Source organism: Ochlerotatus camptorhynchus, unplaced genomic scaffold (assembly GCF_037179485.1).
Source record: "Ochlerotatus camptorhynchus isolate MF236.1 unplaced genomic scaffold, CSIRO-AGI_Acam_v1.1 ptg000316l, whole genome shotgun sequence".
Lineage (NCBI taxonomy): Eukaryota > Metazoa > Arthropoda > Insecta > Diptera > Culicidae > Ochlerotatus > Ochlerotatus camptorhynchus.
The window spans coordinates 2,207,251-2,232,070 of NW_027040804.1; positions in this window are offsets into that span (position 1 = coordinate 2,207,251).

Genomic DNA, 24,820 nt, shown 5'->3' on the forward strand with positions numbered 1-24,820 from the left:
AACTGTGAAAAAAACCATGGTTTTTTTTTAAACTCTTGGAACTACGATTTAAGATAGAATCTAGGGTCGAGACATAAACATGGATCCGGATGGCCATGGGACTGTCCTCCAAAAGATCCGGAACATCCGTATATTTATCAATCTGAGTAAATTATCCTATAGCTCTGTAGTTCTTTTCTAAAAACTTGAAACTGTGATATAAGAAACCACTGAACCACTTTTACGAATTTTCTGTATCTTCCGGAGGACGGTCCTATGGCCATACAGGTCCATGTTTTTGTCATAACCACAAATTCTGTGTTATATCACAGTTCCTAATGTTAAAAAAAACGCGGAGCTCTAGGCTCAGTTTCGTGGATTGACCACTTTTACGGATGTTCCGGATCTGCCGGAGGACCGTTCCGGTGTCTCCGGGATCCATGTATAGGAGCCATGAAGGTATTCATACTAATTATGAACATTAGTGCCCATTAATGTAGATTATAGATCTTAAGCCATTTGCCAAACCCATAAACACAATTAAAAAAAAAGTGTAACGACTCTTTTCGCATTTTGAAAAAGCAGATCGCTCTATTTTCAATGTTTTTACAATCAAAATAATCAACAAACCTTTGGAGTGCTAGAGATACCTCAATTTTTGAAATTCATCAAGAAATGGCTAAGCTATGCCATTGCAAACTTGTCGTTACACGTTTTTCGTAGGCATCTTATTCGGAGTGTTGAGTGAATGTATTCGACATCACGTCGCGTTCTCCATTGTAGTTTTCCTATCCCGTCCTCATGTTGAGAGTTTGATGACGGGGAGACGTCTATTGGCAAGTGACAAGACTGCCGATAATGCTAAATTCTCTTTCGTAGAGGTCTTTAGGTATGAGTGAGCTCTCACTGACTCTCTGAGTGACTATCGTGTTTGTGATTTTTTGGGGACACAGCAAAAAATAAATTTTAATATCACATCCAAGTGGATGCACTTCAATCGTGTCGAAAATATGGTGTAATATTACTGGCCAAAAAGGACAAAATTGTCATTAATACAGTGCGTGGCCTGACATTACGCTGTCCATAAAAATTACATGAGCTTATCGACATGATTGAAGTGCATTCTCTTGGATGTTATATTAAAATTTATTTTTTGCTGTGGATAATAGGGTTTACCCGTTTGAACGTTTAGTTGAAAACCGGCTTGCCTGATCCGTAAATCCATTCTAGGAAATTCAAAGGACTCGCCCTTAGGAGAGTCTCAACCAGGCAAATTTACATTGGGCGTGTGGTCTCCTTTGTGGAGTGGCGCTTAAACCACACGTTTTTAGAGACGGATCGCCCAGGCTGGCTACAAAATGTCGTATTAAGATGCTCTAATGTGTGTGATTAGGTCATATGAATAAAAAAAAAAATAATTTAGTCGCTCAGTAAAACAATCAGAGGTAAACTTAATTTATTCATTGATTGAAAAATTGATAACCTTCCAGGAAGTAGGATTTAAACATCCAAATATCCTTTCATATTAAACATCATAGCTTAAAAACTACCCACCCATTAACATTTTTGAAAAAAAAAATGGTATGATGTAGCTGTATTAGTCTTTTATGATTTATAATATTTGATAACACCAATACCATGTGTTTCTCTTTATTAGTTTTTGTTTGTCTTGACCCCACGTCTCAATGAGTCTCATTGTCGCCTACTGGTCACAATAACCGGTCGAACTCCAGAAGAATCTAGAACCGCACTACCGTTCATACCGGCGACAACGTTCTGATGAGACAACGAAACCTCTCCCCAAGCTTCCACTCTGATCCTATCCTTCGACAATGTATCCTTATAGCCTCGGGTAAGCCGCGAGTATTTGGCCCAACTCCTACTAGACATTGAAATAAGTGTATGTTGTTACACACAATGAATAATTAATTATCGGCTCATGTAATTCATCATGTAATTTTGCCCATCATTGCCCTTCGAGTTATTCCAATTTTCAGTAGATTTCATCCCTCGTGCAGACTTTGTTTAATTCGGTTACGAAACGCAGCCGCAGAAATGTTGAAATCGAAGTATTCGTAGAAGCTGTTAAAACTAGCAGACATGAATCTTATTGGATCATGCAGGCCATAAATTGTTGCGCGCGTCCGAAGATGTAAGAAATTCCTTGTCCGCAATAGTCGTTCAGGAGCATAAATTTCTAATTCTCCTAGCATACTTGGAGAGTCGATACCGCCCAAAAATACCTTAGCAACGAACAGTGCCTGAGCGATAGTGCGTCTACGTTCTAATGTATCAAGGCCCTAAAGTTGGCAGCGATGTTCGAATGGTGGGAGATTGACAGGATCGTTCCATGGGAGGTGGCATAATGCATAACGTACGATTTTTTTCTGAACGGATTCGATTCTCGCTATCCAAATCGCTTGGTATGGGCACCAGATGACATCTCCAAATTCCAATGTTGAACGCACGAGAGAACAGTACAGTGCTTTCAGGCATGTTGGATCACGGAATTCATCAGCAATCTTGAAGATAAACCCAAGTTGTTTATTAGCTTTAGCGATGATCTCAGAATAATGCAGCTTGAATGTAATTCCAGGATCAAGCGTAATTCCTAGATCGCGGATACTGCTCACACGTTGCAAAGGTTCATTGTTGATTGTATAGTTGAACTTGATTGGCTTCTGCTTGCGATGAAAAGAGATGATGCTGCATTTTTGAATACTCAGCGTGACGAAGTTCCTGGAACACCAATCCTCAAAGTCTTCGATCATATGCTGTAACTGTAAACAGTCCGTAAGGCTTCGAACTACAACATAAATCTTAACATCATCTGCATAGAAAGAGAGACAGCCAGCCGGAATAATCAATCCAACCTCGTTAATGAAGATTGAAAATAGCAACGGTCCTAAGTTGCTGCCTTGAGGGACACCGGATGTATTGGTGAAAGAGTTTGATTGTGCTGCTCCGATTTTCACGCAGAGCTCTCGATTTGTCAAGTAAGACTTGAACCAACGAATGAAGTCCTGTGACACACCAAGCTTATCCAGTTTAGCTAGCAGGATAGCATGATCAACTCGATCAAAAGCAGCCTTCAAATCCGTATAGACGACATCTGTTTGTGCTCCTGCTGCCATATTCCGAAGGTAGGAGGATTCGAATGGTGCTAGATTTGTAGAGACAGATCTCTTAGAGTAGAACCCATGCTGGTCCAGAGAAATATAGTTACAGCAGCTTGCAAATAGGGCGTCATTAATGATTATTTCAAACACTTTAGAGCAGGCACAGAGTGAAGTGATTCCGCGATAGTTTTCAGTTTTGCGCTTTTCTCCTTTCTTGAATACTGGGAACATAAAAGAGGATTTCCAACTCCTAGGGAATTCACCTTGCTGCAGTGAAAGGTTGAACAACTTCGTTAATGGCTTAGTAATTCTTCAGAATACATGCGGAGATCCCATCAGGACAAGCAGCAATCGAATGTTTCATCTTGTTAATGGCAGACTCCACTAGCTCCTCGGATATCTCAAAGATGTCGAAACGAAACACATCATTTGGCGTGTCTCTGGTTGCCTCGTTCACTTGATCCGCTGAGGCAGTTGTGTCGTTGAAGGCGTGTCTGAAGTGTTCTGTCAGAAGGTTACATTTCTCGAATGGAGTGCACGCATGTCTATCTCCAAGAGAGATTTCCGTAGGAAGGCCAACTTCGTTTCTCTTAGTGTTGACAAACGACCAAAACAATTTAGGGTTGGTGCAAAGGTTTTGCTGCATTCGCCTAGTATACCGTTTGTAGAGAAACCGATTATACTTCCGATAGTTGTTGCTAGCTCGAGAGAACCATCGTTTTGTTAGAGCGGTGCGTGTTTGACAGTATTTTCGACGGGCTGCTGATCGCAGTCGCTTAAGGTGACGGAGTCGAGCGTTTGACCAAGCGGGTTGTAAACGTGGTCTTCGTAATGGTACACAAGTAGTGATTAAGCGGTTGACAATCACAATGAAATTTTCGACAGCCTCGTCGACGCTGGGTGATTGATCAAGCATTTGCCAATCGACTTGTTCAAGCGCATGAGTCAGTACAAGAAAGTCTGCTTTGCGGAAATCAAGACCTAGCACATCTTCGGTGGGTTCAAAGCTGATGGGAGCATGAAGGCTGATGGATGTTTCCAACGCGGGGTGAATGGCATCAAGACTTATCAAAAGATCTGCAGCTTCAGTACAAGGTCAAGCAGTCGAGCATTCCTATTTAAAACGGTGTTGATTTGCGCTAAGCCATGCAGGTTGAAACCATCAAGTAGAGTGCCACATGATGCAGATATACTTGAACGAAGAACATCAACAGTTGGCAGCTGATTGTTCGTGTCTGTATTCCAAATTAAGCCAGATTGGTTGTAATCACCGAGTAGCAGAGCCAAGTCATTGTTGTCCAATCGAGATAACACTGCGCCAATTGAGTTGACGTGGTTTTAAATGCAGTTTGGGTCAGATTTTCGGTTTGGTGGTAAGTAAATAACGCCCACGCTAACTGTTCAGCTCGTAGTTTTGATCTTAACCCACAGTTGCTCAAGCGAAGCAGTGATCGGTGAAGGGTTGAGACAGCAATTTAAGCGCTTTGCAACAGCTATGAGTACACCACCTCCACGAGATTTAGTGCTGTTTAGACGGCTACGATCATTGCGAAATACTGTGAATAAGCTGCCGAAAAGTTGCGATGAATTGATTCGACCGTCAAGCCACGTTTCGGTAAGCACCACAGCATCATAGTTGCACATTCCAGAAGGCTACAAGGTCAACACGGAGGTCTACATCGGGATTTTAAGTAAGTATGTTCTTCCGTGGATCAAAGAAAAACAACAAGATGGGGTTCCGTGTCACACCTCGAACCGCACTCAGAAGTGGTTGCAGGAACATCTTCCGTTCTGGGCGAAGGATATGTGGCCGCCATCCAGCCCCGATCTTAATCCGCTGGATTACTCAGCAAGCCTCAGACAAACATTGACCCGTACCTGGAGATAAATGGATCCAGACTATGATATTAGAACCTGCCGTGCATTCCGGAAGCATGTGGAGGCCGTAATTGCAGCAAGTGGAAACTCTATCGATGATTAACATAGTTTAAGCCTCTGAGAAACATCCTCACTTGAAAAAATAAAAAAAACTCGAAAACGAAATTTTTGAGAATTTTTTGAATTTTGACATTGCTCAATGGTGCAAACATTATCACGCATACGGTAGATAAAAAAAAAACACCAATAGGTTCCATATAAAACAAATACAAGAAAACGCTTGAATGACTGATATTTGAGCCTTGAAAGAATGCAATCTGTGTACATTTAGAGATAAATATTGTTGTTTTTTTTTCAAATAAAAAAAAATAAGTTTACTGACATTTCCAGCTATGCAACACCTACCGAACAGGGATGCCATTGTGTGTACACGTGTTTCAAAAAATTCAAATTACTAATTAAAAAATTGCGCACACGTTGTTAACGCAAGATTTGGAATAAATGTTCACGATATTTGATTTAAATTTACGCACGATATCGCATGAATCAGTGATGTTGTATTCAAGCATGCAAACAATTTTGTTTTGCGTGCCAACTATACCTAAAAATTAAACTAAGGTTAGGTTAGGTTTTCTTTATTAGGGAGCTTTCAGCCTGGGGCTGATTCGCCTCCGGTGAAAAATGTTACGAAGGGAAATTTTAGATGATGATCAAAATTCAACTGGTAACAGTGTAAAATAAATGTACAAAGACGTTACGTTACTGCTCAATATGTTGGTCCAAATGATTGTAACCTGATATCGTTGCAATAATTCTTCCATCCACACGTCTCCCAACTTGATAGAGCAATTTGTCACACTGAAAACTGCCGTTTGCAGGTGATCAAGGGTTCCAAAATTGCAACTCCAAGTGTGAACCAATTTGTCAAGCATACAATTTCGAGGGAGATGTTCAGTTCACTCTTGTATCCGAATTGTGCCGTTATCATAGGGCGACCATCTTCCGAGTATTATTGATTTGGGACAATCAATATTAAGGGTTCTGTGTTTCCGATCTTCATCTACCACGCGGCAAGCCCTGTAATTACGCTTCACCGAATGAACTTGATGCGATCTCTGCTGCCAGCAGCACCGACCGGGTAGGTTTGTATGTTTTCATAGTGGTAGCGCTGATAAGATCACCTTCGACGGAGGAAAAGGGATCCTTTTCCGATTGTTTGTAGTTTTTCGGATGGTTCGAACGTTCCGTAGGGTCAGGATGGGATGCAGTCTGTAATTATTCGACACCTGATCCAAGAGCAAGAGCGGATAGTTTTTATTGGTTGGGTTTAGGTTCGCTTTGGCCGGGGCTAATCTCTAGAATTAGAACTAATTTGTGTTTATATTGATTGGTTTTCTTCGAAGAGGGTGAAGTGCATTAGCAACTGCAAGTTGATTACTGTTGCTAAGAATGCAGCTGTTAGGGTAATTGCGGGAAGATTGAAATTCGTGGAACAACTGTGCACACCAAATCAAACGTTTTATCACTCAGATTCAAATCGAATTTCGATCAATCGTTTATTCATTCACGTTATCCGGATCGCATTTGAAATTTAAAAAATACAAAACAGTCACGACCCATTCATCTTTCAATTCCTACACCACCGTGGCGCGGCAGCGTTAATCCTCCTACCAATTCTACCCTACCCAAAGCTTGCCACCCTTTTGATGGGCTGTCATTAGATTATGGATTACTGGCGAGATATAGTAGAAGGAGAAAAAAAAAGCGACTCATGCCCATGAAGGGGTGATCGCGATAACAAGTTGAGTTGCTGCTTTGGTAGCCCCTGAAACTCAGCATTCCTTCATACGCTGAATGCCACACTGTGAAGCATATCGGTCGACGCGTTCAAGCAGTGGCATTCGTGTGCCCATCCATTTTTTTTCTGCATATGTGATTTTCATCGTTTCGATAAGTTCAAGATTAACTCCGAAACATTGACCCAATATAGTTGATTTTTTTCCGAAAATATCCCCAAACGGAAACGCCGTCCCACGTAAGCTACCGTCAGAGTCGCGTTGATCTCGCAGCACCCCTCGGCGAACGCCGCTCGTGATCACGGCTTCCCGATAACAATTAGCTCCTCTGGCAGCACTCGCTCAGCACAGCACAGCCTGCCACAATGGATTCCAATTCCGGGGATCCATCTCCGAGCCACAAACGAGCCTCGATTGAAGACAGGTAGGATTCGAAGAAAGAAAACTATTTGCTGCGTGCGTTCCGGGGCTCGTTTCTTGGCGCGAAGGCAGATTTGTGTGCCCCACCAATAAGCATCTAATCAATCAAATTTCTTGGGTGGTGGTCCGAATTAATCTTGACCCGTCGGCGAACTAAGCCGAGCTGGGGGGAGATGTGACTGAATGCCAGCGATGGCCGTTCAATATTATATCGCGGTTGACGACGACGATGGAATTTTCCCCACTCAGTCGAATTGTGATCGTATTCGTTCAAATTGTCGAACTCGACAAAGAACGACACAAATCTACCAACTAAGCGAGGCATGTGTAAAAATGATGAACCTCCGAAAAAAAAACATACAGATCTTAATTATCTGATTGTGACGGGATGTATTTTTCCCCGAAAATTGTCGGTAAAACACCCATTAGAAGGAGACATTCGACTATTCGATGGGACCTAGATACAAATGAATGGCACCTCGACACCATCCTGTGTAATTATCGCGCGACGAGCATTAGATAATTATGAGAGAGTGTGTGGATCTATTATACCCGTGGCTGCTCAATCAAACAATCATTTTCAGCGCAATTAGGCAGCACATTTTTTTCTCCTGTGTTATTTGATGTGGAAGGCTAATGATGAGAGGGAATTTTGTCATTTTGGCTGCGATGTTATTTTGGCAAAAAAAAATGAAAACACGAGCTGATGAAAAAACTTTTCTAAAGTTATCGACCGTAATCTAGATCAATATTTGAAAAAGTCGGAACAACCAAAAGTATGACAATGACTATAAACGCAAATTTCTCGAGAATCAAAACAAAATAAATCACATCTTAGCAATCTAACATCTGCATCTGATAGAGCAATCTACCTCGAATGGCATTTTTAGTTTGCGTGTGTGTGTTGAACACGTCTGGTTGTTCCGCCATTTTCAATTGTACTTCTAGAATTGTTTTTTGGTAATATTTAGAAGATGCTGAGAAGCAGCAGTGAGGCCTACACTCACAACCTGTGTCGAGATATTCATCATCAATTGATACTGAGAATCAACTCAAGCAACAATTCAAGCCGAACAGTAAGAATAGAAGCTGACTAGCAGTGCATAAAGCGATTTTTCTTTCTTTCTTGGATTTGTTTTCCGTCGATCTTGTTTTCCGTGCTGAGCACCAATGCTACCGACGCCAGGAAGGCAGCTCCCACACCTGGACCCTACCTATCGACCCATCAGCTCATGAACCGGGGACCAACGGCTTTACTTCCCTTCCGAAGGAAGGCGTGATCAGAGATGTTATGCCTCAGAACATCCCGGCGGCGCCGACTGGGATTGAACCCAGGCCTGCTGGGGTGAGAGGCAGTCACGCTTACCACTACACCACCGGCGCCGCTGATAAAGCGAATTGTATTCTCATAATTCAACCTCAAGAAGATAGCTGCACTAAAGACTGAACAAGACTTATTTAAGTTAACCACTACTCCACAAACCAGCAATGCGCAATAAATATGTTGATAGCCTGATAAAAGAATATGGTTGAATGTCGTCAGTGTCACGCATTGCATTTCCGGTATTTTAGTTCTGCCAACCTCTCTACTCCCAAGCAACGCCAGCAGTAGAAGGACAGAACAATGAAGAGGAGCATTGTAGCATTGTAGCTCCACACTCATAAAATAAATCACATAACCAGTAGAAAATATCCATTTGAATTTCATATATCATTCATGTGATCCAATAATTGGAAATTGCACCACTAAATCACATGAATGTGATGTGTCCAATGAAATCAATATGTTTGCTGATTTAGAATTTCTTATGCTTTGTGATATTCAGATAACAATCATTATTTTTGTTATTGGATAAATATTATGTTCGTTTCTAATAGAAACTAAGAGAAAAATTTTGTCTGTGCAGGTAGAAGTGGACTGTAGCGGCGCCGGTGGTGTAATGGTAAGCGTGATTATTTCTCACCACAGCAGGCCTGGGTTCAATCCCAGTCGGCGCCGCCAGGATTTTCTGAGGCATAACATCTCTGATCACGCCTTCCTTCAGAAAGGAAGTAAAGCCGTTGGTCCCCGGTCCATGAGTTGATGGGTCGATAGGTAGGGTTCAGGTGTGGGAGCTGCCTCCCAAGCGTCGGTTGCATTGGTACTCAGTACGGAAAGCAAGATCGACGGAAAAAATCAAACATAAGAAAGAAGGGGTCTGTGACGATGTCGGAAGTATTTACATTTATATTCCTATTAATTGACTGATCAACAGTTTATATACACTCACTGCCCTGGTTTTCCAGACCGCATTCTTAAAATATAATCCAACTACACTCAAAAAATTCCACACGCTATCATCATGTGTCTCACACTTGATTTTGCGCTTATTGTGAAACACATCCATTTCATGTGTGAATCTTATGCTATGAACCATGCCTGAACACTATGGATTTGAATTGTGACACACTTGGATTATATGTGTCTCATATGGTGATATCAATAGCTTTGCACACCATAGTTCAATATTCTACAATATTCTACTGTATCGACTTTTACTTTACCGACTCTAAAAATTGAAACGACAAATATATAATCAAAACTGCCATAGGCCAGAGCTTTCACCTATCTTTTTAATGGGTCTGATTTGGGATTCGATCATGGACTGTTGGGGTGTGCTGCTGCCGGAGTCTTCGTTCTATCTCACTGTGCCAGGGTTGTTCTCATATATGAGGCGGGTTAATAGGATAAAGTCACAACTCTTGTTTTCGATGTTTACCTTTCTGAGCAAGCAATTCACATCGTGTTGAAATGCAAAACACTTTAAATCCATCTGTTTTGAACAGTAGCGTGATTCAATGTGAAATACACTTAAAGTAAATGTGATTCTGCATTTAAAAAATCAAGTGTTTAAACACTTCGATCAAACGTGTGAAATTTTTTGATGTATGGCACCAAAACAGCATCCACATGATCATCTTCTTAATTCTTTATTCCATTAAAGGTTGAACACGAAAATATCCGGACACATAAAAAAAACTACCAAGGCAATTTCTTTGAATTTTTTTCAAAATTTCACTGAATCAAGCAAAGAGTGTATAGAATCACAGTAGGCATTGGTTGTCAAGATAATTTCATTTGTTTACATCATGGTTTCACTGGAGCAAACACGTCACGATTCGATCCTGCACACTCGAAAAGAAAATCCCGGTCTATCCGCTCCTGGCAGTTTTCGATTAAATTCATGGGCAGGAATTTTATACCTTGGTTAAGGGGGTATTCCCGATCTTTTTTTTTTCAAAAAATCAAATTTTTTTTTCACGTTTTTTTGTACTTTAGACTATATACTTTCATCCCCCCAAGCCGTTTTCCGATCAGCGAATTCGGTGTCCAGGCATAGCTGACTAATGGTAAGAACCCCTAAATGGTTTTAACTTAAGTCAAAACTTTAAACGCGTTTTTCTCGAAACCACATTTTTTTTATCGGGCGAAGATTTTTCTCAGAAACTATAAGAGATATTGACTTGAATCTTTGCGCATTTTGTTCCTTATTAAATTCTTTGGAGCTTCTCCCACTTTCAGCCAAAAATATTAACATTTAACATTGTTTGAAGCACCTTAAAGCTGCAAAAAAACGGGCTAAAAATCGCCTATTTTTTCATATGGCCGCCATTTTGTTAATTTGCAAGATTTTTTGCTGCCAACGGGAGAAGCTCCAGAGAATCTTATGCAGATTATTAATTTCATCACGAAATTTGTTTCAGATGAAGCCGTTCCAGAGAAAAGTCTTCGCCCGTCCAGGCGTTTGCGGCGAACAGGGGTCTGTTTGCCGCCATTTTGTGACGTCAATAATGTCTTTTTTTATGTCGAAAAAAATTTATTTGTAAACTTTAATGTTCAATAAACAAGAATCCCAAAGAGTTAGGAGCATTACTATTCATTTTCCTTGAAAAAAAAATTAATTGAAAAACAGGCCGAAAAAAGGCAAAAGATTGGGAATACCCCCTTAACCGCAAGAGTACCCCGGAAGAATGTAAAATCTGAAAGAAGTCGAAATTCCACAAAAAAAATCCTTTTCTGTGTGTGTTAAAATATACATGTGTGTATAAAAATAATATATTTTTTTTTTTGGAAACAACGGCTTTATTTCCACAAACCAAACAATTTTAAGACATTATAATCAGTTTTACAATCAAAACCATTAACCCGTAAAGTACCAGGACGAACGAATTTTTTTCAACAAGTTCGTTCTCAGCAATGCCTCATCCGATTTTCATAAACTTGGAATTCACATACCCGCGTTCCGGAACCGATGCCAAACTGGCCAAAATCATCTCAAATCATCTTCATTCATTTGATTCTACCTATTTGCCAGGATTTGAAATGCCACAAGATACTTTTGCCTGAGATATTACTATGTCCTACAGAACCGATTTCCGGGACTGCTATACGTCATGGAAATATCTAAATACAGTCTTACTAATCATATTTCATCTATCTGATATCATTTGCTGCACCAGACAACCGATTCACGTGAAAACTTAAAACATTTGGTCAAACTGGTTAAAAAAGTTCAAAAAAAACACAGACATATTTACATCTCCCAAGAAAGAGGAGGGTTCAAAGGGGGTGGTTCCTACGCCAAAAGTTAGTTTAACTATTCCCCTTGAATAAAAATCCAAGTTTATGAAAATCGGATGAGGCATTGCTGAGAACGAGTTTGTTGAAAACAATTCGTTCGTCCTGGTACTTTACGGGTTAAAAGTTTAAGTTTATCATTCGTTTATGTTTAGTAAGTAAAAAATCTCATAAAAAATCAAAACCTTAAAGTTTCGAACCCCAAGTCGGAGATCTTGAAAAATTGCCAGAATCCCAGAATTTAAAGAAATTATGCTCAGACATTTGAATTATTTCATGATCACAATCTTGAAAACATTTCAAAGTTTAGCATTTCAAATATTTTTGCTTGTTTGGGAACTTGAGAAGTTCTGAAATTCGCATCGACTCTAAGTGATTTTAAACTTTTCAAGTCTGATTCATATTAAATTCAAATGATTCCAAACTTTTCTGTATTGAATAGCAACGATTTTCTGGACTGATTCACATCCAATTCACGTGTTTTCATTTTTTCAGGTCTGATTGGCCTTAAATTCCAGTGATTTCAAACATTTCACCTCAAGTGATTCCAAACTTTTCAGGTCTGATTCACTTCAAATTTAAATTATTGCAAACTTTTCTGCATAAAATCGCAACGACTTCAAGAGATTCTTAACTTTTCAGGTCTGATTCTCAGTGAAGCGATATTATTCTTATGATGGGTTATATATATTTAATGGTGTACTATTTTTCATAGTTATTACAAACTTATCTACTAACGATCAATAAATTTGAAATGATATTTAACTCGAAATAATTCAGTACTATCCATACTGATATCTAACTTCTCTACCGCGAACCACCACTTTCTGCAACACTTTCCTAATCTATTAAAGAGCTTTCTGACTGTTTATTACAATATTTTAACAGTAATACAGTGAATTTGTTCAAATATTAGTGAAAATATAAACTTGTCTTGGGTGATGCTAAACCTTTTTAGGTGATGCAATATTTAAATGAGTGTTGCAATACTTTTCCACGTGAGCCGTCTCTTATGACGGTTAGTGAAAATTATAGCAAAAGCGCTTGATAAAGCCTTGCATAGAATAAAAAGCAGAGGTTCCAAATTCGAGCCTTTGGGGATGCATGAAGTGACTTGAATTGGGCTCGATTTCTTTCCGTTGGCGGTAAGTTACATATAATCCATGCGGCCATTTTTGAAGTCTTGACTCAGTTCCATTTTTTGCAATTTAAAGAGTAGCATTGGTATGTCAATGCGGTCAAATGTCTTGTTAAAGTCTGTATAGAGGGCGTTTACGTGGTTTCCATTATCCATTGCATTCAATGAATAGTCTTAAAAGTCAAGTAAATTTGTCGAGGCCGCACGAACCTTGAGGAGGTCGTGTTGCATTTTTGATTTGAAGAAATAATTTTTCGTTGACAATTACCTCCAAAAGTTTAGGAATGCTGAGGCTGATGGCTATTCCACGATAATTACGTACGTCAGATTTTTAGCCAGTTTTAAAGATTGGCATTATAAATAAGCATCTCCAAATTTTTGGAAAGGTTGCGGATTCCAGGGACACATTAAAAATCCAAAACAATGGAGCAGAGAGTTTTATTGCTATACATTTAATACGAAATACGAGAGGAATTCTTTCAGGTCCAGGACCTATCAAGGCGTCTAAGTTTTATAAAGCCTGCAAAATATCCTGCACTTGAAGTTGATTGAAGCCATTATCCATTGCATAGTCTGGATAAAAAAAATAAACGCGGTCACGATCTTCTTCAGAAATGTCGAAAGTGTTGAAAAATTGATCACTTTTTTCCGAGCTATCACCGACATTTTTGGTTTTTGCCTAATTAGATCGATTAATTATCACTACGATTGTAATTTTTGTAAATTTAAAATGCACTTTCCTTTCAGTTTTTCAAGTTTTGTAAATGTCTGTTATACTAGACCAAATTTTTTGTGTTTCTGTGAGGTCCTTTATCTGCAAAGGTTTTTATTGCGAAATAAGCTTAAACTTAAAAGAAGACGTCTACAGCAATTTCGACATTTCTTACTTTCCTAAAAATTAATTACCAATTGACACTGCTTAATTTAATTTTTTTCTTTGATTTGTTTCCGTCGATCTTGTTTTCCGTGCTGAGCAACAATGCTACCGACGCCAGGGAAGCAGCTCCCACACTTGGACCCTACCTATCGACCCATCAACTCATGAACCGGGACCAACGACTTTACTTCCCTTCCGAAGGAAGGCGTGATCAGAGATGTTATGCCTCAGAACATCCCGGCGGCACCTCCTGGGATTGAACAACGGCCTGCTGGGGTGAGAGGCAATCACGCTCACCACTACACCACCGGCACTGCTTTTTTTGTAGCCTGCTAATTTGTAACTCAAATACTTCATCGTATTCGCAGTCGTTGGGTTTTTGGTTTTCATGCTCAAATAAAAAAAAAATCGATTGGTGTGTGAAACGATTAATTTTTCCTGAATGAACACAGACATCTTCATAAATATTTGTTAGTCAAAAGACCAAATAGCAATTTTGTTAGTGATTAATGTGATTAATTTGGTTCAGTTCTAAACAGTCTTCAAGGTGCAACGCTTGTGAGCAAATAAGTACTCACAAGAACATTCATTCTGTGCGTGCTCACGCATGCACTCAGCCAAATGAACATGAGCCCGAGCGTGTACTTAAAGTTCATGCTTTTCGTTTTCTTCAGAGCTTGAACATCAATGTTCGGACCCAAGCGCAGACGCTGGTTTCTTTGTCAACATTTTGTTTTCGAGTAAACGTGTGGTGTGTGTTTGACGAACGCGAAAATATTTTTGGACAACCCTAGTGACAAAATAAAAATATACAGGTCTAATATTTTACGATAAGGAACAAAACTACAAATTTTTACGAAATTCTGAGAACCACTTTATCGGTTTGCTATGGAATGGCTGTACATATAGCACTGTACTTCGAGGCATTTTATTTTTCAAATGTTAATTTGATAGCCTTTGATTTCATGTCTAGCAAGTAATCGAAATAGAAAGTTCAGAAATAAAGGCACGGCAAAAATGAAGGATGCATTAGAAAACTCAAAAATTCTGCAAGTAGCTTGAGGAGACATTTTGCCCAATTACTTGCGAACATTGCATCGCAAATTGGAATCACAGGATACAAGCGAAAGTCAGATCAACTAATTGTAGCCTCTTTTTTTAACTCGAAAGCATTTCTATCGAAAATTGTAATTCTCGCCAAAGCTGTAAATATTCCGTCATACGGTGAAGCAATGGCTTCAATGATCCCAAAAATTGCAAGCATCATACGAAGCATGATTGCTAAGGAACTCAACGGCTTATTTTATTTTGGAACTCGATGGTGCTCAACGGCATAACCTGAAATTTTTTGGGATCAATGCGAGAATTCTAGTCAATGGCAAGTTTCGAACGCGAACTCTGTTCATGAAGGAATTAATCACACGTCAGACTGCTGAAAACTTGCGACTTCGAGTTGAAGAAGTTTTGAAGTTGTATGATTCCGGTGTGGTGCATATTTATTCGCATACTACGGACAATGGCAAGAATATGCTAAAATGTGTACGGAAATTGAACAAGTTTCAGCACATGGCTCTCGATTCGGAAACTGAGTTTAGCTATGAAGACATGTTCAACAATGAAGAAGAGGAACACGATGAATCTATTGCCAACGGTGACACAGCACAGGTTGATGAAGAAGTGGATGAGATGTTAGAGGCGGTAGAAAGCATTTTTCTGCATGTTAACGAATCTTGTATTGCTACTCTGAAATGTGCCGCGCATACAATCAATTTGGTGGTGAAGGACGTGATTAATGGAGAGGACGAAAGTTTGAAGAAAATCTGAAAAATAGTGAAATTCTGTCGGAAAACAGAATATAAACCATTTTTCGATTTGGCAAAAGTATCTCTTCCAAAAATTGACGTCGAAACCAGATGGGGTTCTATGAATGAGATGGTTGCATGTCTATATGCACAAAATACTTTTTTATAAAGATTTGGGCTGCTAATTTGATGATCTCCGGCTTACAGAGGACGACTGGGATTTCGTCATAGAATGTTCATGTGCATTTGAAACTGTGTGTGTAACGGCGCCGGTGGTGTAGTGGTAAGCGTGATTACCTCTCACCCCAGCAGGCCTGGGTTCAATCCCAGTCAGCGCCGCCGGGATGTTCTGAGGCATAACATCTCTGATCACGCCTTCCTTCGGATGGGAAGTAAAGCCGTTGGTCCCCGGTTCATGAGTTGATGGGTCAATAGGTAGGGTCCAGGTGTGGGAGCTGCCTTCCTGGTACGTCGGTAGCATTGGTGCTCAGCACGGAAAACAAGATCGACGGAAAAAACAAACCAAAGGAAAAAAAAACTGGTTTTTTCGATTTGTTGTTTTATTGTTTATGTGGTTAAATAAATGGAAACTAAAAAATGAGTATATTACTGAGCAATAATAAAAGAAGAAAAAAACCACCAACCATTTTCCGACATTCCATTTTTTCGGAATGCTGCATCCACTTCCTTTATCAATCCTTCTTTATTACTAAATTAAAATTGTACTGCACTATAAACATTGTGAAATGCTAGACTGACTTTAAGTCTTTTAAAAGCAATCTTTAATTAATGGAATTACTGGCAACTACGCGCAGTCAGAGAGATATTGGTGTTGACAATTGTCGCAAAATCGGACAAAATCTCTCTTGAAATTAGTCACGTTAAACCTCAATTCTCGACTAACATTTGAAAGGGGCGGAAGAGCAAAAATGTAGACAAACCATATTTTGCCACATATAGAGAGCATACCCAAGTAACCAACAAGCCCGCTAATTCGCCTTTTTGCAATATAAGACTAATAAGCGGCTAATATAAAGCTTAGCATGCCCTATGTTAGCCGTGTATCAGCCTTATATTGCAAAAAGGCGAATTAGAGGGCTAGTTGGTTACTTGGGTAGTTCACAAACTACTCGATAAACACGAAAAAATAGAAGAAAATATCACTTCAAATCATCAAAAACGTTTCTTCTTACATGGCGTATTTCCAACTTTCAACTCTATGATGCATCTGGTTGTATGGCCTTGCACCAGAACTACGAATTATATCGTTTTAATATGCCAAACGTATTAATTCTGTAGTATCTAGTCATGTCCGATTCATTTGAAATGCATCCAATTGATAGCTTGTAAACAACGAACAAAAAGAAGACCAAACAAAATATCCGGGCGTAATTTGCGAACAAAGAACCAAGGCCCGAGGGTGTACTTCCACGGCGTATCACCAGGGTTGGCAGTTCAAAGGGTAGAAGATCCGGGGGTAGGAACATGTATGAAATTATGAGGGCGTATGATGTTTCCTTCTCAACTTCACGACAAAGAAAACTTTTTTGTGAGTTTTTAGTGATGCATGATGATAGATTACACTATCAACTATATGTCAAGCTTATAAAATCATCCAGAAAATGGAAAGTCATGAAATAGGAATAATTTTTAGGTCATCAAAATTCAGAAGCGATTTTCTCGATATGGAATTACACCCTTTTCAAATGTTAGTCTAGAATTAACATCTAGTCACTCGCCAACACCAACCAACCAATCCCGTAAAACCTCCGAGTGCAACCTCCATATTCGAGCACAGGCGCAAGCACGAAACATCAAGCCTGAGTTCATTTACGCTGCGCTCATCCCCAGATGTTGTTCATTTCTCTCAAGTTCGATGTGCGTGTGTAAACATGAGCCTGAGAGAATACGCGCTTTGAAAGAACTTGCACTCCTAAAATTTGAACTCACGCTCAGCGCCGTACATGTTCACGTGAAGACTGGTTCTAAATTAGCAGTTTTTTTTTCAAAAATGAACTGCAATGTTTCATAATTCCGAACGACTGGGAGTAAGATGTTTTCATTTTTGGAGTCCATGAAGTCAGCATGGCGTTGATTAATGTCTCTATAGATGTGAACATTAACCTCAGGAGGAAGTTCAGGTAGAGTTTGTACAGCACTTTGAAAGAAGGCTTCATATGTTTTTTTGAGCATGGTGGAAAATACACTGAGACAAACACGTGCGTTTTACCGGCTATGTGTAATTTCACACAAAAATAAATTCAAATTCTTCAAATTTTGATGTACAGATGATTTCAGAGTTTAAATTGGTTGAAAGAGCTATTAGGACTCTGCTGCCTTATTTCTTCTGAGACGCATGCAAATTTCTGTTGTCTCTGAATACAAGGCATTTCCAAAGATTTCTTCACTTTGTACGCTTTCAAACCAACTGGTTTCAGTTACCGAAAAGGATGAGCATAATAGATTTCCTTCATTTTGGCTGGGGTTTTCATGCGATTTAATTTTGAACGTAAATCAAAATTTCAGTCTGCTTATGTTAAGCAATTGATGGAAGTACATTGATTGATAAAATAGGAAAGGAGTCATTACTTCCGAAAATTCGGGTTGTGAAATTTGTCGGCACTGTGCTGGATCCTCTGGTTGATAATATGTCACTGATAGGATTCCAAGTCGTCAGATGCCGCCTGTTTTGGTAAACATATTCATCATGCACCTCGATTAAGATTTTCCGAAGTTTCTCAGCAATATCGTATATGGACAGAGCTTCGAGACATAGCTTATTCAGGAAGTTTGCATGCACACTAGTGCCATGTAGTGGGAGAGTCTGAACTAATATGAACACCATCCGGAAGACCGTGGTCATCTGAACAATTTTGCTGAAGATATAAACCTTCTACATGGCTAGGATCTCCAGATACAGTTTATAAATGAAGTTCATGTGAACACTGAAGCCGAGTAGTGAGAGAGTTCTGAACTTATATGGCCACCATTTTCAAGGACTTGATCATATGAGTAACTTTGCTTGAGACAGTTCCTTTCTACATGACCAGGTTCTCGAAATATTCTATTCTGGACCCAAATTCGATATGTTCCCGAGCAGGAACCGATAACTAATAGATAACAAATGAATATCTTAATGTGGTATGATACCAGATTTTGGTATGCTTGTGGCATAAAACTTTGTTTTGATATTATTCAGTGAATACCAAAATAACAATCTATGGTATTCTGGCATCTAAAAAAGCGTCTGTTATCTGTTTGTTATTGCAATAACTGTTTGTTTTTTATTAGTTCGTTAGTCGTAGTAAATTTTTTAGGTATTATTTTTGGAATTTTACCTGCTATGTCAGCCTCACTAATACCATATTTTGGTTACCAGTTATGCTATTTTCATAACTGAATTTGGTATTAATAAGTTAGTGTCCCCTGCTCGGGTTATAGCGCCCGTTATAAGTTATATGAAAATGAAGCGCCTCTAGTGTCGTAGTACCCAATAAAACCTGAATACAATGGCAGCACATCAACTTTGTATAGCTTTATATAGTCAAGATTCCTATAGTGCGGATTCGTTCTTTCCGGATTCTTACAGTACTGATGCCACTGGATTCCTACAGTACGGTCGACAAATTAACGAATACACGTACCATATGGGATTTGAGCTAATTGGAACCAAACACTGACTGTACGGCAATTTGAAGTGATAACTTCCTGATGTCTTTGGAGAAGTTATTAAACAGATCGTTCGCCACCTTTTGGGGAAGAATAAGTTTCCGGTAGAACGTTCCGAATCTTCTAGAGGACCATCCCGCAGTCTACAGAGTCCATATTCCGATCACAACCTCGGATTCATTTTGGTATGACGTCTATGAGTGGTTTCGAAAAAAACAAGGAGCTCTAGGATCATTGATGATCAATGAATTGATCACTTTTACGGATGTCCCGGATCGACCGGTGAACCCTTCCGTGGTTTTCAGGGTTTATACTTGGGTCACAAGTCTGAATTAATTCTGATAAGACGTCTATTAGTGGTTTAGAACAAACCACGGAGCTATAGGATCAGTTTCTTTAATTTGCCAGTTCTATGGATGTTTCGGATCTTTCGGTCGACCATTACGTGGTCCCTTGGGTACATATTCCGATCACAACTTCGAATTCAAGCTGATAAAACGTTAATGTGTGGTTATGAAAAAAAAACACGGAGCTCTAGAATCAGTTTCATAAATTGACCACTTTTACGGATGTTCTGGATCGTCCTGGTTGTGGATCATCTGGTGGATCATCCTGTAGTCCACAGAAACCGCATTACAGTCAAAGTTCCGAATTAATTGTAGTAAGACGTCTATGAGCGGTTTCGAAAAAAAAACACGGAGGATCAGTTTCATGAATTGACCTCTTTTACGGATGTTCCGAATCTTCCGGTGAACCATCCCCGGTCACATTTTCAAATTAATTCTGATAAGACGTCTATGAGTGTTATATAAAAACCACGTAGTTCTAGGATCAGTTTCATGAATTGACCACTTTTACAGATGTTCCGGGTCTTCCAGAGGTCCAGACTTTTGACTTTCATAATTGTTCCAAAAGGAGGTCATCAATCTTGTTTATAATTGTTCAGAAGACACCAGGAAGTTATCTCTTCAAATTACCCTACAATAAGTGTTTGTCCCTAATTAGCTCTACTCCCATATGCCTGTATGCGTTAATGTCGGTTCCTATTGTGCGATCCCTATTAACCGTACTATAGGAATCTTGACTGTATATTGAAACAAATGAGATAATCCACCACTGCTCCAATTAATGAAAATCCCATAAACTGTGGGTTGGGTATCCTTATTCACGCTCCCTATTACCCAACGATAAGGATTCCTGACTGTATGTTTGAAGCGACATTGGTGGCTGTCCCAGCCGGCGGCACTGATGCAAAGTGACAGTGGAGCTGTCCGTCAACGATCGTGAGTGCATAGCGTATGTAGGAAGAAGATTAAAATAGCAAGATCCAAGTGTTTGCACACGCGATTACAACTGTTCTTAAAGTAGTGCTTAAATCTATCCTTAATTCTATACCTAAATCTAAACTATCTACTATTGAATTCAGTGCTTAAATCTACTATCAACAATTTCTACGAGCTAAGCCTAACCTACATTCCTAAAACTAAAGCGAACTCGCATATTCCATCTCTACCTCCTATGACCCATCTGGAACTACACTAGGGGAATTAAACGTAAGTCACAAACTTATTATAAACCATTACTACATGCACACTAGACTGATGCAAAATTTGAAATTTTCGCTCCACAGTGCTTAAACGGTTTCAAATTGGACCCTGATTAGCCTCCCAAAATTTGAACTCATTTAATGAGAAACTGACTTGGCACAAACCATTTGAAGTTTATATGGGAATTAATATGAAGAAACCATAATTTCGGTTCATATCTATCTTAAAATTCCCCAGTTCACTCTACTTTAGAAAATGATAGCTGAGCTTGTTGAAAATTTGAATACAGTGTTGCCCACAATACAGTTGCTTAAACTTGCCATAAGATTATCAATCTCTTAAACAATTAATAACTATTTTATTTGACGTTTGACTGAAAAACGATGTTGTGCAAAGTTGTAGCTGATAAAAAGAATAAGAATAGCAATAGATTTTGTTAACAGTAGAATATTTAAAAAGGCTAGAAGACAATGAACAAAAAGTTTTGTTTTCCCGTAGTAATTTCCATATAAACTTCAAATGGTTTGTGCCAAGTCAGTTTCTTATCAAATGAGTTTAAACTTTAGGAGGCTAATCAGGACACGATTTGAAACCGTTTGAACACTGTGGAGCAAAAATTTCAAATTTTGCATCAGTCTAATGCACACTCGTATTTACGCTACCAATTATGTTAAACACTATGCTAACAATATTGTAATTCCATATATACATTGAACCAAACAGGAGCCGTGTATATTGTGTATTGCTCTGGAGGATATTAAACCGGAAGAATCTCCCTGCAGTCAGCCGGAACTAATTTCGACAGACATGATCGCAAGCGCTTCAGCACTTTCATCAATCTTGTCCTGAGTTTTAAATTAATTTTAGGACATATATCTACACGATCGGGACGGACTTACATCTTTTATCCAAATACAACTCACTCATTGCACATCATTCATAAGCGTTCCCTATTGGTTTGCAATATTTTCGAAAGCCGAATGAAACCTCTACGGCAATCATAAAACTCTCTTTGTAATCGATCTGTTTGTTCTTCCACAGAAGCAGCAGGGAATCCTTCGGAACATCGGAGGGTGTCAGAGTAGCAAATGGCTCTACGATGGGTGGAAATTGATGTACTCCTACCTGCGCCCCTCAGATGACGATGATGGACTATGCACCACCATCAAGCAGAGCAGCACAGGTCTCAGATGACGAGCCTCATGACGCTACATGTACTCCGAGAGTGTCGAAGGTGCCTGAATTTTAATCAAACCGAAACGACGCACATTAGAGCTGCTCCAGATGGCTACTGCTGCCGCTGCAGTCGGGGAACTTTTTCCAGGCTGGAATCGGGCGAGAAATTATTCCTCATAAATCTGATGGGGGCGTTATGCTCCACCGAATGTGTCGCACTGTATGTACGGTTGATCATCATCGTCGTCGTCGTCGTCGTTTTCGTCGTTGATGCCGGATGATGTATGATGAGATGCGCCTGGGCTCCGGGTGATGATACCCATCAACTGCGGCAAGTCACCCGGAGAGAGATAGAGAGTTGGTACCCCGGAATGAGTTCATGTCAGGGGTCGTTAAATTTTGACGACTAATACGTTCGCTGCTGAGGCTGCTTCATCTTGCTGCAACATTGTCGGCGTGTGCTCTCGGTACTCCACAGCAAAGCGGCCATGGTACGGGTGTCTTAATTAAAAGTACTACAACTACTCTGGGATTTACGGTGCAGACTGCGTTTGGTACGTGAGTGGTTTTGGTTATCAGTTTGGGCGAATATACGATTATTAGAAACTTTGATTGGCATATTGTCCCGTTTTAGTATTCATAAACCGAGCGAAGAGAATTTATCAAGATTTTATGCCTGGAATAGCAAGATGCCGCTCGCACTCGAGCGCTTGTTAAAATTCAATTATCTTCAAAGGATTCTCAATTTCACTAACCATGCCGCTGGAAAGATCAAAACAAATTTTCCACTAATGCAGCCACAAAATGAGACTCAAATGGTTCCAGCGGGTCGTTTATCTGAAATGATGTCTTTAATAAAGCTATAATCCCACCCAGAACAAACGAAGCTACTATCCGAAATGGACTGCTACCCTTTGATGTTTTTCGATTTACCGAAGCACATCCGGTACAAATTGGCAAAATTTCATATTTTCCTACCAATTTTCCTCCCTGCCCGCCCGAGGGCCCGTTGATGTTTCGGGGGAAATTAAAGTGATTTCTCATCTTTATAACCTCCCCCGTTGAAGTACCTCCAGTCTCAGCAACAGCACAACAACACACGGAGGTAACGTTTCGTTTTAGCATTTATGGGTAGTGTAGACCACCACGGCAAACCGATATGTATCATCATTTCTCTAAAACCAACAAACTACGGCAACGACCGGCAATATCGGCGCGAATGGCCTCGATGGAACTTTGAATCTTGAGGAAAAACGCTAGTCTCGGGAACGTAATCGAAGCAGCTCGTTTGATGTGTGGGACCGAATGGGACGGTGGGAGCGATGCGTGCCGGAATGTGGGCATAATTGAATTTTAAATTTAAAGGATTTGGAGATTCAGACAGCAGAAGTTTTTAAACCAATTGCCGGAATTTTTAGGTAGCACGGGTTGAGTCAATTTCCCATTTAATATTCGCATTTAAAGATTATTGATTATTGTGTGCTCTCAACTAAACTTAGTGTTCTATATGCAATTCCATAGTTATTAATTGAGGGCTATAGATGCCTGCACGATTTTTTTAATTAGTATAAATGTGTGGCAAAAAGAATCATACTCTATGCCCAGGGAAGTCGAGAAAGGGAGGCACCTTCGCATGATGTTAGGGTTTATTTTTGTAATTCTTTATTAGGGAGATCTAGGACCGTAGGCTAAGTTTCCTTTGGTTTGTTTTTTTCCATCGATCTTGTTTTCCGTGCTGAGCACCAATGCTACCGACGTGCCAGGAAGGCAGCTCCCACACCTGGACCCTACCTATCGACCCATCAACTCATGAACCGGGGACCAACGGCTTTACTTCCCATCCGAAGGAAGGCGTGATCAGAGATGTTATGCCTCAGAACATCCCGGCGGCGCCGACTGGGATTGAACCCAGGCCTACTGGGGTGAGAGGTAATCACCCTTACCACTACACCACCGGCGCCGTTACGGTAGGCTAGTTCATCTCCGACTTATTTCATTTCGAATGCAATCAATCAAATAATGTTTTGAGCCGTAAAATAGTAAAAATTCAACCGTGTAAAAAATGTAAGCATGTCAAACTTGATACTTAACTACAAACTTAAGCACGCATGATGTAAAACCAAATATGTTGTTAGGTTTATGGAATTTTGTTTGTTTATAGCTTTTGTCTTTAAAGATAAGTTATCTGGGTATTTTTAAACAAATTTTTCTCCAAATCAACAATTTTTTCAATATTTTAATCAAACCAGCATACCACATTAAATGCTCTAGCCCACTGTCCCGATCGACCAGCTACAGAAAAACTGAAAACCTTCCGACCCGGTCCAAAGCAAACAATCGGACTCGTAAAATCTTATGATCTTTTCCCATTTCCCTCCTTAATTTCCCTGATGTTTCGCTCATCTTTCGGTCTCAATGGAGTATGATATTTTATAAATATGTGATACAAAGCTCACTTTATTAGGATTTTCCCCCGCTTCCCATCCGTCCCTGTCTACGCCTTGCCCCGACTCAGCCAGAGTGAATTTCCCATCGTTTTGAATATTTGCATGAAAAATGGAGAAAACCGAAATGAAATCGTTCGAATGTCTCTCATGGCTTTCCTTCCGGTTTCCGAGACGCTCATCTCCCTTGGGCACCCCTCGGGAGGACCGAGTTGGTGGTGGCTGCCTGCTACGGACGAAGAGAAAATTGTTTGTCTGTGCATGATCAAATGCGGAAATAAAACAAATAAATGAACCCTTGGGAATGCGGCGGGGGAGTAGAAGAAAACGACAGCCAATAGCGATTGAGAAATGGAA